The sequence below is a fragment of the Molossus molossus genome, unplaced genomic scaffold (assembly GCF_014108415.1).
Source record: "Molossus molossus isolate mMolMol1 unplaced genomic scaffold, mMolMol1.p scaffold_m16_p_17, whole genome shotgun sequence".
Classification (NCBI taxonomy): Eukaryota; Metazoa; Chordata; class Mammalia; order Chiroptera; family Molossidae; genus Molossus; species Molossus molossus.
The window spans coordinates 25,600,805-25,618,510 of NW_023425352.1; the positions used below are offsets into that span (position 1 = coordinate 25,600,805).

The 17,706-nt window shown below is 39.5% G+C and overlaps 1 protein-coding gene across 7 annotated transcripts in view; it reads right to left on the reverse strand.

Annotated features, from left to right (window-relative positions):
• R3HCC1L (R3H domain and coiled-coil containing 1 like) overlaps nucleotides 1-17,204 on the reverse strand; it is an 86,223-nt gene extending 69,019 nt beyond the window's left edge. For 2 of the 7 annotated variants that reach the window (XM_036264775.1, XM_036264770.1), the window contains exons 1-3: nucleotides 16,858-17,177; nucleotides 5,565-5,667; nucleotides 3,562-3,646 (exon numbers count right to left, since the gene is read on the reverse strand). The gene's annotated coding sequence lies outside the window, so the exon portion shown is untranslated. The other 5 variants (XM_036264772.1, XM_036264771.1, XM_036264776.1 and 2 more) reach the window with 5 other exon arrangements.
• Nucleotides 17,205-17,706: the final 502 nt, after the last annotated feature.

The following is a 17,706-nucleotide window of genomic DNA, read 5'->3' on the forward strand; positions in this document are numbered from 1 at the left end:
ACGTGTACATCACATATCTTCTGCAGATTTTTTTTAACGTAATCTTAAGCAATATAATAGTTATAGTATTCTACTATTAGCCTGCATTGGACATTATAGCCTTTGCCTCTCTGTATTCAGTTGGACAAATACAGTTTATATAACTGGAAGAAATATTTCATGAAAAATCTGAGTATCAAGACAATACAAGATATAGGACACATGATTCCAATAGGATATTAGGGGTACTAAAATACATAAACAAACTATGGCATGAAAAAGTTTTTCTCAAAACACAATTCATGTCCCCAACTTATTTTATACTCCATTAGCTATAGTTGCCATGCATCGACACCAACTGCAGCTTAGTCTTTTTCATATGATAACCCATGGTTCACCAAGTTTAATGTTAGCACCTATTACTATGGGCCACCTCAAAAGGCAGTCAGATCAAAGCTTTAATATAACTGAACAATAGCAATATAATATATAATAAAAAGGTAGAGAGAAAAGTCTGCTTCCTACTCTGTATATTTACCTTTGGTGAGGTGGGGGAGTAAAAGGATGGAGAGAGGGGGAGAAAAAACTCCCTCCTTAAATGTCTTTCCCTCACTACACACTCAAAGGTTGGTCATGTTTCTAGACTTATTTGAAATTAGTTCCTCTTCTGGATCTACACTGATATTCTTCAGTAACAAAAAAAGAGTTGAAATGGTTAAGGTTTTGGGGGCTGTGCCTCAAACTTGACATGCATTAAACTTGATCTTTTTCTCCCTTTTGCATACACAGACTACAGCTAATAAAACCACTAAGTAAATTTTGAAAGCACAGGCTTAATCTGTGCTAAGTATTTTAGATATATTATCTCATTTGATCCCAACTACATACTAAGAGGTAGCTATTATTATTTCAATTTTACAGATGAGATATGTAAAACTTAAGTTACAGCTTTAGTGTTGGTTTAAAGTCCCTGCACTTAACAATTACAAATACACGCCTTCTAAAAACATGAGTTAAAGCAAAGCAGGCACAGTTTTAAAAACCCACTAAAGTGCAACAGCAACAAAAGAGAATAATTGTAAAGGAGGTGGAGTCCCTATGTTAGAGATATCGTTACAACTCTGTATCTATCTCCTCCCTCCCTGCAGTTCTGCTAGCAAGTGTAAAGGCCAAATGTGGCTGTTAAGAAATGAAAAAAAACAAGACTTTAAAGCAGGTAAAGAAATATTATATAATTAATAAATAAGAGTTTCAAGAATAACAGCCTGGCTGGTGTGGCTCAGTGGACTGAGCATCATCCCAGGGACTGAGAGGTCCCGGTTCCATTCCCAGTCAGGGCATATACCCAGGTTGCACACTTGACCCCCAGTAGGGGGTGCAGGAGGCAATCCATCAATCGATGTTTCTCTCTCAAATCGATGTTTCTCTCTCTCTCCCTTCCCCCTCTCTAAAAAAATCAATTAAAATTAAAAAAATAACTAATAATTACCTTAGAACATAATATTTTCAGAACAATGGTTCTTTAAAAATCAGAGAGCCAGTACAGAGTGCTAAAGACAGCTTTCAAAGAATAATCTACTGAACAAACATGACAGAGGTACTTAAACTGCAATCTAATCTCTCTATTGTTCCTATAATATAAAGAGGAGGATAAATGTTAAAGGCTGGTAAAACTAACAATAGATAACTGCATTTTCTCACAGTCAAACAAAGATTAAGTCACATACTCTACTAAGATCTATGCGGGGGCAGTGGAGATTATCAAGTAGGACTGTAAGTAATAACACAGTTTGAACCACGTGAATAATGTAGCTCTCCCCCCCCCCCCCCCTTAAGTTGTCTCTATCTAACTGGGAGGATAAGAAATATTTTTTTAAATAAGTTGTTTTAAGGTAATATATAACTGCCAAATAAAGAGAACAGCAGTAAATGATAAAAACCCAGAGAGAGAGATCACTAATGGACTAGAATGGTTGAAGGTGTTATAAAGTAGATGGAATTGGAACCAGACCTTCATTTTTAAAATTTATTTTATTTTTGATTAAAGTATAGCTGGCATATATTATATTAGTTGAAGGTATACAACATAGTGATTGACATTTATATACCTTATGATGTCTTCCTTACAATCACATCGTAAGACAGAAAATTGAAGAGAGGCACTCCAAGTAAAAGGAACAGACTAAACAATATGAAGAGGCAATAAGTCAAAAAGTGTGGCTTTAGAGAGTTATAGAAACTAGTCTAGAGTCAAAGGTTCAGTGTTGGGAAGTAGTGGAAGATTCTGCTAGAAAGACTGTTTTCAGCCTGGAGGGCCTCCAACACTAGGTTCAGGCACTTCAATATCCTAGGCAATGGAGAGTTGAGTCAGGACCCTACAGACAATTCCTGAGAAGTGATACTATTACAGTGATTCTAGACCTCCTCCATATCTTCCCTTACTCCATCTGCCCTTTCATTTATCCTGGCATCTTTTTAATATGGATCATCAGTATAGAGATGATAAGACAGCACACAATCTTCACAATGACACCTCTCTTATGCTTACTTAATCCAATGGTATTAATAACCAAGCAGTAACATATTTAACCAAAAACCAGAAACAGGACCAAGAGGAGAGATGGGCTCCAAAACAATGTGCTCCAAGTCTAATCTCATATTCATGATACCCAGGAGAACCATCAAATACATTTACTTTGCATAACCATTCTCATAATCAGAGAAAAAAATAAACCAAAATCTGTCCCCAACATTAAATTCTATTCCACGATCTAAATAATATCCAGAAATTCTTGCCTTGATATCTGATGAAGACTGCTATAGCTGACTGTCTCTGAAACAATAACAGCTAGTAGTATATGCATACAACACACACACACACACACACACACACATACATGTAAAATAAATAAATGGGTATACATTTGTCTGAGATAAAAGCCCAATTGTTTTGGCTCTAGATATGGTAAATGGCCTAACTACCACTGCAATAATGCCTTGAAAAGATAAGCCCTATATCCCTAGTATCATGATTTTACAGTCTCATTTCCTGGCATGAAGTGATATTTCTAGTCTCTTCAAAATTTTTAAATCTATCCAATCCATACTCTCATCAAAAGAACACCTAACCTTACAGTTTGATGACAGAATGAAATACCTTGAAAGGAAAAGTGAAACACACTATTTCCATCCCACCAAAACCCACACACACTGTTGATTTTATCCTATCAGCAGAGCTAACAAGTATAGATTCCATTCAAACTGTCCACAGAACCTGAGCTGCTTTGCTCTTCTCTCATCTCTTTCCCTCTCCATCTCCTCTGTAACTTTCATGCAACCACCTCACTCTGCTGTCTTCCCCCAACTGCTACCCAATAATTCACAGGCTGTCACAGATTGTCAGCACTGCATTCGGGGACTTGAGAAGTACTCTTGTGGGACAGTGCAGTGTGTCAGTACAGCATTTTCCCAGACACAATGTCACTCTTTATAGCCAGCTGCAAATTAGTTTCCTCTTAAAAAAATAATGCTCCTAATAAGACAGGTACAAGGAGATTTTAAATAACCAAGATTAAAACTCACTTTGGTTTGCTCTGAGATCTGGGACATTCCGGAGTCATGCACAATGAAATCCCAAGCCTCTACTCATATCAGACATACACACCATCTAGGAACATCAGAAGTCAGCTTTCTGATGTTAGCAAAAGCAAAGAATCTACCAAAAACATATCAAAGGAGAATATTCGTTCCCCTTTTCTATGCCCATGGCTCCTCATTCTTTGATTCTATCTGAGAATACTTTAAACTGAGCTCTCAACATCAACATTTACCTCTCAGAACTTGCTGTGAAAAATCTTATTTAAAAGAAAATTCTGCACATCACCAATATCATTTCATTATAGTTTCCATTCAGTTTTTTTGCCACATACTTCAGCAGCACACAAGTACAATTATCTTCTGACAGTTGCTGTGACTGACCCTCTTGGTGCCAGTAAAGCCTTTACCCTACACATCAGCTTCCCAGTTACCACTGGCTACATGTGAGTCAGAAGCTGTAATAGATTGAAAATATCATCGGAGAATATGGGTTAGAAAACCCTCTCACAAAATAGCCCTGGCCGATTTGGCTCAGAGGTTAGAGCGTCGGACTGCGGTCCAGAGAGACCTGGGTTCGGTTGCAGTTTGTCCCTGGCCCTGGTTGGTTGTGCGGGTGGCAGCCACTTGATGTGTCCCTTTCACGTCAATGTTTCTCTCTCTCTTTCTCCCACTCTACCTGAACAAAAAGTGGAAAAGTGTCCTCGGTTGAGGATAAAAAAAAAGAAAACCCTCTCACAAAATAGCAGGTCCTACCAACTTACTAAGTCTTCTTTCAAAAAAAATTGTAATAAAAAATAAACACCTACAGAGTAATATTTAAAAACTGAAATCAGTTTCACTAGATATCTATTTTTCATTTCCAAGTTCTCTGACAGATTTATTTGGGCTTTTTTTTAAGTGGGGGGGGACGTTGATTTATCGTTCCACCCATCCATGCTCCCACCAGATGATTTTCATTTCCAAGTTCTCTGACAGATTTATTTGGGCTTTTTTTTAAGGGGGGGGGGGGGGACGTTGATTTATCGTTCCACCCATCCATGCTCCCACCAGTTGATTCCTGCACATGCCTCAACTGTAACCCAAGAGCATTGGGATGACACTCCAACCAACTGAGCTACCCAGCCAGGGCCTCATTATGCTTTACTAAAGACTTAATTATCTGTTCTTTAACCCTTACAATAACAATGCATCTTTGCCTATCCCTATGTGAACTATAAAAAAGCTAGAGCTTAAAAGGAAGGATGTTAATTCTGTTTTTCCAGTGGAAAGAGACTGAAGAAAGCAAAGCTCTCTTAGTAATTCAAGTTGAGAACTAATTCCAGTATTTAACCAGCCCGTTCTCTTTACAACAAACACCAAAATTAAGAAAGACAGTGAAGCCTGGCCAGTGTGGCTCAGTGGATTGAGCGTTGTCCCATGCACCAAGAGATCACTGGTTCGATTCCCAATCAGGGCATATGTCCGAGTTGTGGACTCGATCCCCAGCAGTGTGTGTGCAGAAGGCAGCTGATCGATGTTTCTCTCTCATTGGTGTTTCAACCTCTCTCTCTAAAATCAATAAAAACATATTAAAAAAAAAAAAAAAAAAGACAGTGAATAAAAGCAAAAAAATCTTCCAAAGAGCCCAAGTCTTTTAGGAAACTGTTGCCACTTTCAAACTTGTTTCACATGAGCTACAAAATAAAATGACAGTGAAGAAACAAAATATAAGCAAGCAAATATTCAGAGTAAATGAACAGTATTTCTAGGAAATATGCATGAGCCCTGGCTTGTGTGGCTCAGTTGGCTGGGCATCATCCCGAGCACTGAAAGGTTGCCAATTCAATTCCCAGTCATTATAGGTTTAATGCCTACTAGGGGATGTGCAACAGGCAGCCAATAGATGTTTAAGTCTTACATCAGTATTTCTCTCTCTCCCTCTTCCTTCCTCTCCCTAAAAATCAACTGAAAATCTTTTTAATATGCATAAGTATACTTTATTGACTTACCAAATAAGTGACATTTATTTTTTGAATAAGAAAACTGTAGAATAGACTCTGTCTGAAGAAAAATGGTACAAAAGTTTCCTTCTGATAGATGCAGCAGCCTCACCTGGAACATAATAATAATAATAAAAGTTATTTTAATAAAAATATAGTTAACATTTCTTTGAAACCTGTGTTTTTAACTTACATTATTTCATTTCGCAAATACTAAGAGTTTAACACAGAGATTTACCACAGATTGTGCAATGAAAATAAATACACACAAACAAAAGTACTTTTTAGAAGCTCACTAACTATACAAAATAAAAAAATGTCATTTCTCATTCTCAGTCTTCTGAGAACTGGCCTGAGGGGGCAGAAACATCTATTAACTGCCACAAAAAAAAAGTGAGAGATACAAAACAAATAACACAAATGATCAAAAACACAAAAAGAGATTCAACTTTCAGTCATTACTATAGTTCTTACAGGATGGACATGGTGAATGCTCAGTAAGAATATGCTGAATGGATGTTTGCATAGATGAATAAAAAATACGCCTCAATTGGCAAAGAAATAAAAAATAAATATATTCTTTCCTGCCCATCAAACTGACAAAGATTGTTAAAAAAGCATTAAGGTCCTGTTTTGGTGAATGTAGACTGAAAATTATATAGAATAAAAAAGTATAAACAACTTTAATGTCTACCTATATGAGCCAGAGTAAATAAATTATGGTACATCTATACCATGAAAAGCAAAGACATTAAAGAAAATAATGTAGCTCTACAGATATTGACATAAAGATCTATGAAACACACTAGTTTTTTATAAAAATGGCAAATTTCGCCCAGCCGGTGTTAGTGGTTAAAGTAGCTGAAGTGCAACAGAAAAAACAAACATGTAGCGAATTAAACAGTAAAAATTTTAGAAGCCAGTCCTTAATATACTATAATTAAAACTGTGATAATGTGCAGGAATAGACAGACTGGTGCAAAAGAACAGAAAGTCCAGAAATAAACTCAATAGAAACTTAATATATTATAAAGATGGCATCTCAAAACATTGTGGTAAACTGTACTTGTTAAAGAAAATATGCTGGGACCACAAATTAGCATTTGTAAAAAGACTCAAAGTTCACACAACATTCACTTAAAAAAAAAAAAACTCCAAATGAATTGGGGATCCAAACATAACAACTAAAATCATAGAAGTACTAGAGAAAAATGTGTAAATTCCTCTTTACCCTGGGTAAAGGGAAAGGTTTTCTAATTATTAGCCAAATTCAGATACAATGAAAAACTGAAATACATAAAAGTCTAAACAAATACACACATACACACCCTAAAGAAACAAAAGACAACTAGCAAACTGTAGCATATATCATTTATAAAGAGCTAATTTCCCTAACATTTTTTTTTTTTAATTCTTAAAAACTGAGGGAAGAAAAAGAACCAAAAACCAGATTGAAAAATAAATAAAAAGATACAAGAGCAAGAGCCCTGGCCTGTGTGGTCCAGTGGTTAGAGCATTGGCCCATGCACCAAAGGGTCTCAGGTTTGATTTCCGGTCAAGGGCATGTACCTGGTTGCAGGTTCGATCCCTAGCCCCAGTCAGGGTGCATGCAAGAGGTAACCAATCGATGTGTCTCTCTCACATCAATATTCCTTCCTCCCTCCCTCCCTCCCTCCCTCTCTCTTTCTCCCCCTTCCTTCCATCCTCCCTCCCTCCCTCCTTCCCTCTCACTCCTTCCCTTCCCCTCTCTCTAAAAATGAATGGAAGAAATATCCTCCAGTGAGGATTAACAAAAAATTAATTAATTTTTTTTTTTTATCCTCACCCGAGGACATTTTTTGATATTTTGTTCAGATAGAGTGGGAGGAAGAGAGAGAGAGAGAAACATCGATGTGAAAAGGACACATCGAGTGGTTGCCACCTGCATGACCCAACCAGGGCCGGGGACAAACTGCAACCAAGGTATATGCCCTTAGCGGGAACCGAACCCAGGTCTCTCTGGACCGCAAGCCGACGCTCTCACCGCTGAGCCAAACCAGCCAGGGCAAAATAAATTAATTTTTAAAAAGGGACAAAATATCCTAGGAAAAGAGTTCTCCATTTTTTGTTGGAAGACCTTCATAAACATACAAAATACAGAAACTTTAAAAATAAAAAAATTTTAAAGCAAATAATTACCAATTAAGTGGATAGAGAAAATTGAGTAATTGTAATACTAGAAATATTGTAGGTCTGACCTTACTTACAAATTCATTAATGATGAGGAGAGTGGAAATAACACATTTAATTAAATTTGCTCAATTATCTATTTTGGGAAGTACAATTAACAGCAGTAAGAAAGAGTAGTAATAGAAAAGCACTGAGACAGATTAAAAATATTGGCCCAAAACAACTAAACTGGAGAGTGAATAAGAAGGCTAGGTAAAATTATAGGCTTAAAATAACAAAATAAGGTTATCAGAAACTTATTTACCATCAATTTTACTACACTATGTTGCCATATGAAGTAATTTTGGCCAACACTAATGTTAAATGAACACACACACACACACACACACACGCACACACATATATTTTTTTTCTTTACAAGAGACTAATAATCCTAAAAACAAAGTACTCTTGATGCAATCTGACAAAAGTAGTTTTATACTCATAGTTTCCTAAAGTATAGAAACTCTATCAAGGATTACTAATAATGAATTAAAATGTCCTAAAGACAACTCTGTTACCTGCTCTATATTTTTCATAGATACCCTTGGATTATCCTCATTGTTCCCATTCTTTATTCCCAGGCACTGACCATTCAAAATAGTCTGTTTCCCAACCTCTCCAGCAGGGATATGTGGCTGGTTAGGTGACTAAGTTTCACCAATGGAATATGAGCAAAAGTGATATAGTATATAACTTTCAGGAAGTATCCTTAAAAGGAGGGAGATATGTTCTTCTCTCCTTCCTTTCCGCTAGTTGGAATGCAAATAAAATGGCTGGAGCTCTAGTATTTATTGTAGACCATAATAATATTGTAGACCAGAATCCATGACCCCATGACAAATTATACCAGTCTTGGACTACTTCTAGAATTCCTGACAATGAGAAAAATACATTTCTATCATACTTAAGTCTCTGTTATTTGGTTGCAACCAAATCTAATCCTAATTAATATAACCTCTATACTAATCACACTCCTTGTTTTCTTTCTCTAAACAATCTCCTGTTACTCTTTTGCGGGCTCCCTCTATGCCATCCACTCCCTTACTATGAGTATTCCCCCAATATGCCATCATTGGTCTTTTCTGCTCTTACCTCACTAAGTTCTAGGCCAAACATTCTAAAACACCGTATCTTCTGTATGTCTTATCTTTCATTTGAGCTCTAATTTTATCTCCAGCTACCTATCATTCCACTTGTATGAGACATAATTACACAGGAATAAGTGATTTTTAAAACAAACAAATAGCCTGGCTGGTGTGGCTCAGTGGTTGAGTGTCAATTCATGCACCAAGAGGTCACCGGTTCGATTCCCAGTCAGGGCACATGCCCAGGTTATGGGCCAAATCCCCATTGGGGGGCATGTAGGAGGTGGCCAATCGATGTTCTCTCTCATTGAGGTTTCTATCTCTCTCCCTCTCCTTTCCTCTCTGAAAGAAAAAAAAAAATCAATAAAGAAAAAAAAATTAAAACAAATAAATAGACAAATGGTGGTGATAGCAATAATAGTAGTTGTTGTGATGGTAATTAATAGCTAATATTTACTGAGCTCTTAATATTTGCCACACATTGTCCTAAGTCTAAGAGCTAATCTTCACAACAATCCTAGGAAGTAGAGTATTATCACTATCCCTACTTTAAAAATGAGAAAACTAAGAACAGGACAAATTAGATAACTTGCTCAAAACACACAACTGATGTACTAAAGAGGTCATTCAAATCTAGGCTTTCCAGAACCGACCCTCTTAACCACAGAGCACTAGTACTTTATTCTAAAGATGTTATCACAGCTAAGGACATTTTCAGATTGTCCTCAGCAACCACAGCAGTCATCTAAATATTCATGGTAATTAATTTTTAAACACTGTCAAATATCACTTAGAAACAAGATAAATAAGATGAGTGATCAAGCAAGGCAATACTCTTTAGGGGACAAAGTATATGCCCATCAAGTAATAAGATTAGTTTTCTTATATGGCTCTAAAACAGATATTTCATATTATTTATTTGATAAAATAAAGCACAATCTCAAAAACAAATTACTGTAAAAGGCAGAGCATTTATTTACACTATTAGTTATTTTTAAAGCACCATCTTTTTTAAACTACCAAATTATCTAATACCTAAATCTTATATTAGCAATTTAATTCATTAGCTTTCTCCCTAGATCTCTGAGATCCTTTCCCAATGACATCACAGTGCACTTGGTATGTCAGGCTCAACTGAGGCATTTTGACTCTTCCAGCTCTTCTAATCCCATCCTTACTGTTCTTTCCCCACAAACACTATCCTATTTCCACATTACTCCATGGCTGTCCTATTGAAATACTCTCTAGCCACTCCCTACTTGAGGTTACAGCACAAAGCTACCAGGATAACTTTTCTCAAATACACATAACTTTCAACTTAAGTACTGTCACCTATAAAACCAAATCTAAGTACTTCAGCCTAACCATCAAAGCCTTCCACTAATTCTTGTTCATTACCCCACACACATCTCTTCACAAATCACATCTCTTTACTATTCATCAGTAAAAATCATACCTTCTATTGTACAACACTATTAACATTCCTTTTTTGTCTCAGTTGACATATTGTACTCATCTTTGCTTCTAACTTCTCATTGCTCTATGTGAAATTTTCTTCCATCTTCTCCAGTCAATTTGTTATTCAATCACTTCATTCCAGATCCTCCTATTCCATGAAGCCTAAATATATGTGACAATGTCACAAAGACATTGCTATATTTTACATTCCTCAACAGAAAGATCATCCAGTAGTAGAACTGAAAGAATCTCAAAGACTGACCACTCTAGAACTTTTGTGTATAAGTGATTTTCTAAGGAGAGGGTTAGCTTCCATCAGATTGTCTGTCAAGTACCTTGGAAAGTTCATCTGGCAGCTGACACAACAGAAGCCCAGAGACATCCTGTAACTTGTCTAATTCTTCAGGTGGTTAAAATATAACTATATTTTCTAAATACTCAAGAATGATCATGTGTTGAATTTATGTTAAAAGTAATAATAAATAAAGTTAAAACTACATGACATTATGATGTAAAAATAAATTCCTCAACCTTGAACTCAAGTGTCAAAGGCAAAAAAAAAGTTTCAGACTACTCAAGGAAACAAACAAGGAGCACAATACAAAAAAGAAACACTATCCCAAAAATGGAAAAAATAGCAATATTACATTAACAATATTGCAGGCAAAAACCAAAAGCCACAATTTGATTCCAATACTTAATAAATCACTGGATCTCACAATGGAAGAGTCAAGAGGTCTAAAAGATCACTGGAAATCCTGAATGTATTAAGAGATGGTCACACTGAGTTTGAAACAGTTATTTGGGATGGTTGAAGAGAATTATTAATCAAATTATTAAACACACCAAGACTATTTATTTTAGAGAGTCCTGTGTTTGGTTCCCGCCAAGGGCATGTACCTCGGTTATAGTTTGACCCCGGCCCCAGTTGGGGTTGTGTGGGTGGCAACCACTCCATCTGTCTCTCTCACATCCATGTTTCTCTCTCTCTCTCTCTTCCCCCTTCTCTCCCTCCCGCTCTACCTGAAGATAAATGCAAAAATATCCTTGGGTGAGGATAAAAAAAGAAGGGTCAAGTCAAGTTAATTAATAGGTCTGTAACACATAAGCTACCTTGGTATTTGCATGCTGAATATGCAAAATAAATTTAGTATTTAAGAAAAAATGTTTAGCCCTGGCCGGTTTGGCTCAGCGGTTAGAGCGTCGGCCTGCGGTCTGGAGAGACCCGGGTTCGGTTCCCGCTAAGGGCACGTACCTCGGTTGCAGTTTGTCCCCGGCCCTACAAAAAATGGAAAAATGTCCTCGGGTGAGGATAAAAAAAAAAGAAAAAATGTTTAATGTAATAAAAACCACATAAACGTACTTGATTTACTATTAATATGTTTTTCTTCCCTTTCCTAGCTAATTACAAATATTTATAAGTTCTCCTCAAAAAGATAAAGACTAACTCAATAAACTCTCCATCTCTTGGTCATGCCCTCCTGGTTGTTCCCTCTCACATTCTCTGTCTCACTCTCTGCATCTGTCTGTCATTTCTAAGTCAGCCCTTCTCTCTACATCTCCCATTACTCCTTTCTAACTACAATTGCTTCTGTCTGTCCCTCTCACTGTTTCTTACTTCCCCTCTATCTCTAACTGACCCTCCCTCTAACGATTGTATTTTCTTCTGTCTGTCTCCTCCCAACAGTTATCCACCCCTTTTCCAAGACATTCATGTTAACTTTTCCCACTAATCTTTATAAACAAGCATGGTTGGTATTATTATGTCTATTTTACAGATGATAAGGAAACACAAACAGGACTACTGGTATAAATTTAAGAGGTCGGGATTTAAATCTAAGTGCTTCCTTCCTTTCTTTGAAACTCTTGTGGCGTTCCATGGGCAAAGAACTTGAAAATAGCCCAACTGCAAGCCAATATTAACATTACACATATTCTTTTCTAAGAGGCAAATTATATATTAAGGAGTGCTATACATCTTTTGCCCATATTTCTGCCTCTGCACCAAGTTAAACGGTTATGAACTATCAGCCATTTGACTATTCCAGAAAACCATACTATCATATTCACAGATTAACCTGTGTTATTTGGGAACCTCACTAGATACCAGAACCTGCTGTTCCCAACAGTGAGTCTCTGCCTCTATATTTTTATCCCTAGTCAGAAACCAGCTATGTTTGACATTTGAAGAAGAAGAAGAAGAAGAAGAAGAAGAAGAAGAAGAAGAAGAAGACGACGACAAGAAAGACAACAAATATTTACAAAACTGAAGAGTGAATATGAAGAATGGAAAACTGTACAGAAAGCTAGCAAGAGACAGTGAAAAACGCACACCATGGACCAGGAGCAACTGGTCCATGTTTTATTGAGAGGAGAAAATTCTCTCCAAATTCAATCTTACTGCTGTTGAGCAACACCCTATAACTTCTCTTCTATCTAAAGCTGTGACAACTGCAATTTCTCTGTAATTCAATAAGCTCTTTGGAGCTACCCAGGCTTCATGCATCCTGCTGGGCATATTAGTGGAGAACTCTGTTTTCCCTACTAAGAGTACATTTTGTGGTGGGTGGCATAGAAGTAGGGTTCTCTTTCAAGACATAAATAGCCTAGTTCAATTTCTTCTCACTTCTATGAGTGGGAAGTCTGCAACAAATGCAGTTCAACAGCTAAAAGTAATGTCTAAATTATAGTTCAGATTAGTGGTCATCAAAGTCATTCTGTAGGTCACAAGTTTTATACATAATGTGAGAGCTAGTCTTATATTTATAGTTTTATAATTAAAAATCTATACTTTTACTTTCAGCATTAGTTCATTTACCTCTATTATGTCTAATGAGTATATGAATGCCGAATCAACACTAGAGCAGTCTTATTCATTCTAGTGAGACACTTTGTGAATAGTTAGTTTATGGAGTTAATGAGGACAGAGTCACAGATTCAAACACATTGGCCAATTAGTTTTGCTGTGTTTCAGCGTTGCATGGTCACAATCAATAACCTTAACCTCGCCTGAAAAAAAAAAATACACTGTTCATGTAAAGCATTGGGGGAATGAATATAGATGCATCACCAAAATCTATGACTATCATAAAATTGTAATAAAAATTAAAAGTAGTAATAACACCACCATCTATCTAAGCCTGGCTAGTATGTACGAAGTTCAAACAACCTCTAATCTTTTCAGTCACTCAGGATGATATTATCCTTTTAACAAATCATGAGAAAATGAACTCAGAATGATTATACGAACCAGTCACAAAATTAGTAAGCAGCAGAGCCTGGGTTCATACCCGGGTCTGTCTGACTCCAAAGCTTTAGGTTATTTCCACAATACCATACTATCTCTCCAGAGCGTGCCTTAGGGACACAGGATAATCAACAAAATGTTCTTATTCAGAACTATTCAGCATAGTCCATCACTAACTGAGCCTTCACTATACACACTTAGATGCCATAGCTGAGAATGAATCCATCTTCCACAAATTTCTTTCAAGTGAAAAAACAGTCAAGGAACAGAAATATTTAAAACATAAAAGATGCCCAGCCAGTGTGGCTCAGTGTTGAGCGTGGACCCACACACCAAGAGGTCCCGGTTCGATTCTGGTCAGGGCACATGCCCAGGCTGTGGGCTAAATCCCCAGTGGGGGACATGCAGGAGGTGGCCAATCGATGTTCTCTCTCATCAATGTATCTCTCTCCAAAATCAATAAAGAAAAAAAAATTTAAATAAAACATAAAAGAACACATTACAGCACACAAAGTAAATTTTAATGAAAGTGATTACTGTTACAGTTTTGTATACAAATCTGTAGTAAAAAAAATTATTTACTTTGCTGATTCATGACTAAGAATGAAACTGACAAAGCAGAGCCCGGGGATACCACATCAAAAAAGGGAGTAAAGGAAATCTTTCCTAAACATCTGAGTCTGCCTACATCTTGCAATCAACAGGTTGAAGGAATTTAAAATAAACATTTCATTTCTTAACCAGAAGACTCTGCTTTGACCAGAGTTTTAGTAATAATAAATTACTCATTTCCCTATTAGGCTTTTCTCCTAGTATCTCTAAACTCTCATTCCTTGCTGATACACACAAACCAATGTCAACATTAGCATCCAGTTTTCACCTTTCAAAAAACAAGACCCTTACATATGCTGCCTATATGAGACTCACTTCAGATCAAAAAACACAGACTGGCCCTGGCCGGTTTGGCTCAGCGGTTAGAGCGTCCGCCTGCGGTCCGGAGAGACCCAGGTTTGGTTCCCGCTAAGGGCATGTACCTCGGTTGCAGTTTGTCCCCGGCCCTGGTTGGTCGTACGGGTGGCAGCCACTCGATGTGTCCCTTCACATCGATGTTTCTCTCTCTCTCTTCCTCTCTCTCCCTCCCACTCTGTCTGTACAAAAATGGAAAAATGTCCTCGGATGAGGATTACAAAAAAAAAAAGAAAGAAAAAAAAAACACAGACTGTAAGTAAAGGAATGGAAAATCTATTTCATGAAAATGGAACCAAAAAATAAAATAAAATAGCTGGGATACCAATACTTATATCAGACAAAATAGACTTTAAAACAAAGGCTATAATAAAAGACTAAGAAGGATCCAACAATTCCACTTCTGGGTGTTTATCTGTAAACAAAACTCTAATTCGAAAAGATATAAGCACCTCTGTTCACTGCAGTATTACTTACAATAGCCATGATATGGAAGCAACCTAGGTGTTCATCAACAGATAAATGGATAAAGACGTGGATATTTGCAACAACACAGAGAGACCTAGAGGGTATTATGCTAAATGAAATAAGTCAAAGAAAGACAAATGTGTACTGTATCATTTCACTTATATGTGGAATCTAAAAAAACCTAAACAAATGAACAGACTCAGAAATACAAAAAAACTGATAGTTGCCAGAGGGATGGGAGGATAGGCAAAAAAAATGAAAGGCATTAAGAGATAAACTTATAGTTACAAATAAATCAGGGGAAGTAACGTAGTCAATAATATCACAATAACTTTGTACAGAGACAGATGGTTACTGGGCTTTTTATGCTGATCACTTGGTAAGGTATACAAATATCAAATCACTATGTTGTATGTCAACCAAAGCTTTACATTAAAAAAGAAACTGAGGTCACACAAGTCTTCTGGATCTTACCCACTAGGGTTGAACTTTTAGAGTCAAACAGTCTGGCTTTAAAAAAAAAAAAGATGGAGAGGAAGGATAAAAAATGCTCTATAAAACTCTGTCCTAGTCAATTAATAGTCAATACCAAGTCATAAACAATAGATAACTGTTCTGCTACAAGTTACAGTGTGCAGACAGAAAACTGCATTCTTACTATAGGTTATAAAGGAAACATAACATTCCAACAATCTTTTCACAAGTGTTTTGAAAACTAATTCACTGCACTGCCAATGTCTTTGTTTTTCGAACCACATTCAAATAGTTTTCAACCAATGATTTCAGAATAAATACAAGATTACCTAACTCCTCCTCCTCCAAGCCCATAAAAAATTGATTACAAAATCCCCACTGTCTACAAGGGGAAGAAAAATAAGAGGAAAAGCTACCTGCTTAGAGTCTGGGAGCTTAACCGACAGAAAAAGAAACAGACTGGAATACCGGCTGTTTGTATTCTGAATTCTGCCTCTGAGGAAAAGCAGACTCCTGGCACGTGTCCCTAGGCTGGGTGAAAATAACCCTGATACTTGGCTACTATGCCCGCAAGGTTCGTGGGACAGGTGGGAATCGGGGTTTAGCTCGGCAGTATCTGAAAGAGGGGGGCCACGGGAGCGGCTGGAGGCAGGCATGCAGAGCGCGGGCCTGAGACCCCTGCACCGGCACCGTGCTGGAGGACGGTCCTAACAGAACCGGGCGTAGCCGGGCGTGCCTGTGGCGGGGAGGGGCGTGTCCAAACTCTGGCAGACCTTCAAAGCCAGACGCCGGTTCCAACGGACTCCGCCGGGGACCGAGATCACCCCTTCGCCAGGGGCCGGCGCGAGGACATCTGTGCGGCTCACGCTCGTTCCTAAGACTTGCCCCCGTTCACGAACTCATTCCCCCTTCGCGAAGATCGCGCGCGTGTGTTCAAGTTCACAAAGACAGGCGTGTGACTTTAAAATTCAACTGACCTGGGCTCGGGACAGAAAGATGGGGTTTGTCTGAAACGGCGGAAGCCCAGGGGTAAGGCGGACAGGCCGGGACGGCGCCCCACCTCCCCGGTGGGGAAGCCGCGGCGGGGCGGTCGGGCTGCACCTCCCCCGGGACCCCGGAACCCTGGGCTCTCCCCTCACTCAGCTGGGAGAGGCGGCTTCCCGGGTGAGGGCTGTGAAGACCGGTCGGGGCTCCCCGAGGGCCGCGCACGAACCAGGAAGTGCCTCCGGCCGCCGAGGCTCCCGCCCAGCCCACCGCCCGGGGCTCCCGGGCAGCGGGGCGGCTCCTCCACGGGCTCGCGGCCGGGAAGTCACCCGCAGCCCAGGGGTCGCCTCGGGGTGGCCTCTGCGGCGCACAGCCCCTACCCCTGAGTCGCCACGGACCCACTCAGTACCTGTTGAAACCCAGCAAAGGAACGTCCCTCCACAAGGAGTGTTTGGGGCGAGGGCCCTCGGAGGGCACGCAGACCCTGGCAGAGCCAGAGGGCCTCGACAGGTGGCCCCGCAGCCCAAATCCCTCAGGGGTCGAAGGGCGGGAGCGCCCAGTAACCTCCGCCCCAGGCGGGGGCCCGCCCCGCGTGTCACGTGAAGAGGAAATACCGGTACCAAACAAAAGAGAAAGGAACCCCTATCCCAGGTGTGAGGGGAGACGTGAACGCTACGAGCCCCAGCTCCCAGTGCGGAGGGAGGAAGGAAAGACTGGGACGCAGGGCTGCTCGTTACCGAGGGCGCCGTCGCTCTTCGCTTCCGCCGCCTCCTCCAAGCGCTTGCTCTTCCGCTCGCGCCACTGGGGCGCGCGCCAGGCCTCGACCCCGCCCCCAGCGCCGAGGGGCCTTCTGGGAGCTGTAGTCCCGGGCCACGCGGGCCGCCGCGCGGTCACGTGGGGGGAGGAGCTGGCAAAATTAAGAGGTGTTGGTGTTTACGCTCCCGTCTGCTCACCTCTTCCCGCTTCCGCTCAGCCACGGAGGTACCCAAATCTCTTCACATCCGATTCACTTACACCATCCCTCTTCACAGCCAAGTTTCCCGAAAAACGTGGTCTAAACTCGCCGTCTCCACTTCCTCCTTCGTCCTCTGCGCTGCAGCCTCTGCCGCCACAGAAAATGCCCGTTGCCATCGGTGTCCTTGTTCATCGAACATAGTTTCAGGTACTCTAACCTAAGCGTTAGGCACCATTTGACGCCCTTGGACACTCTTTATTACCTATTTTTTGACACTAGTCAGGTTTTCCTTCTTCCTCCTAG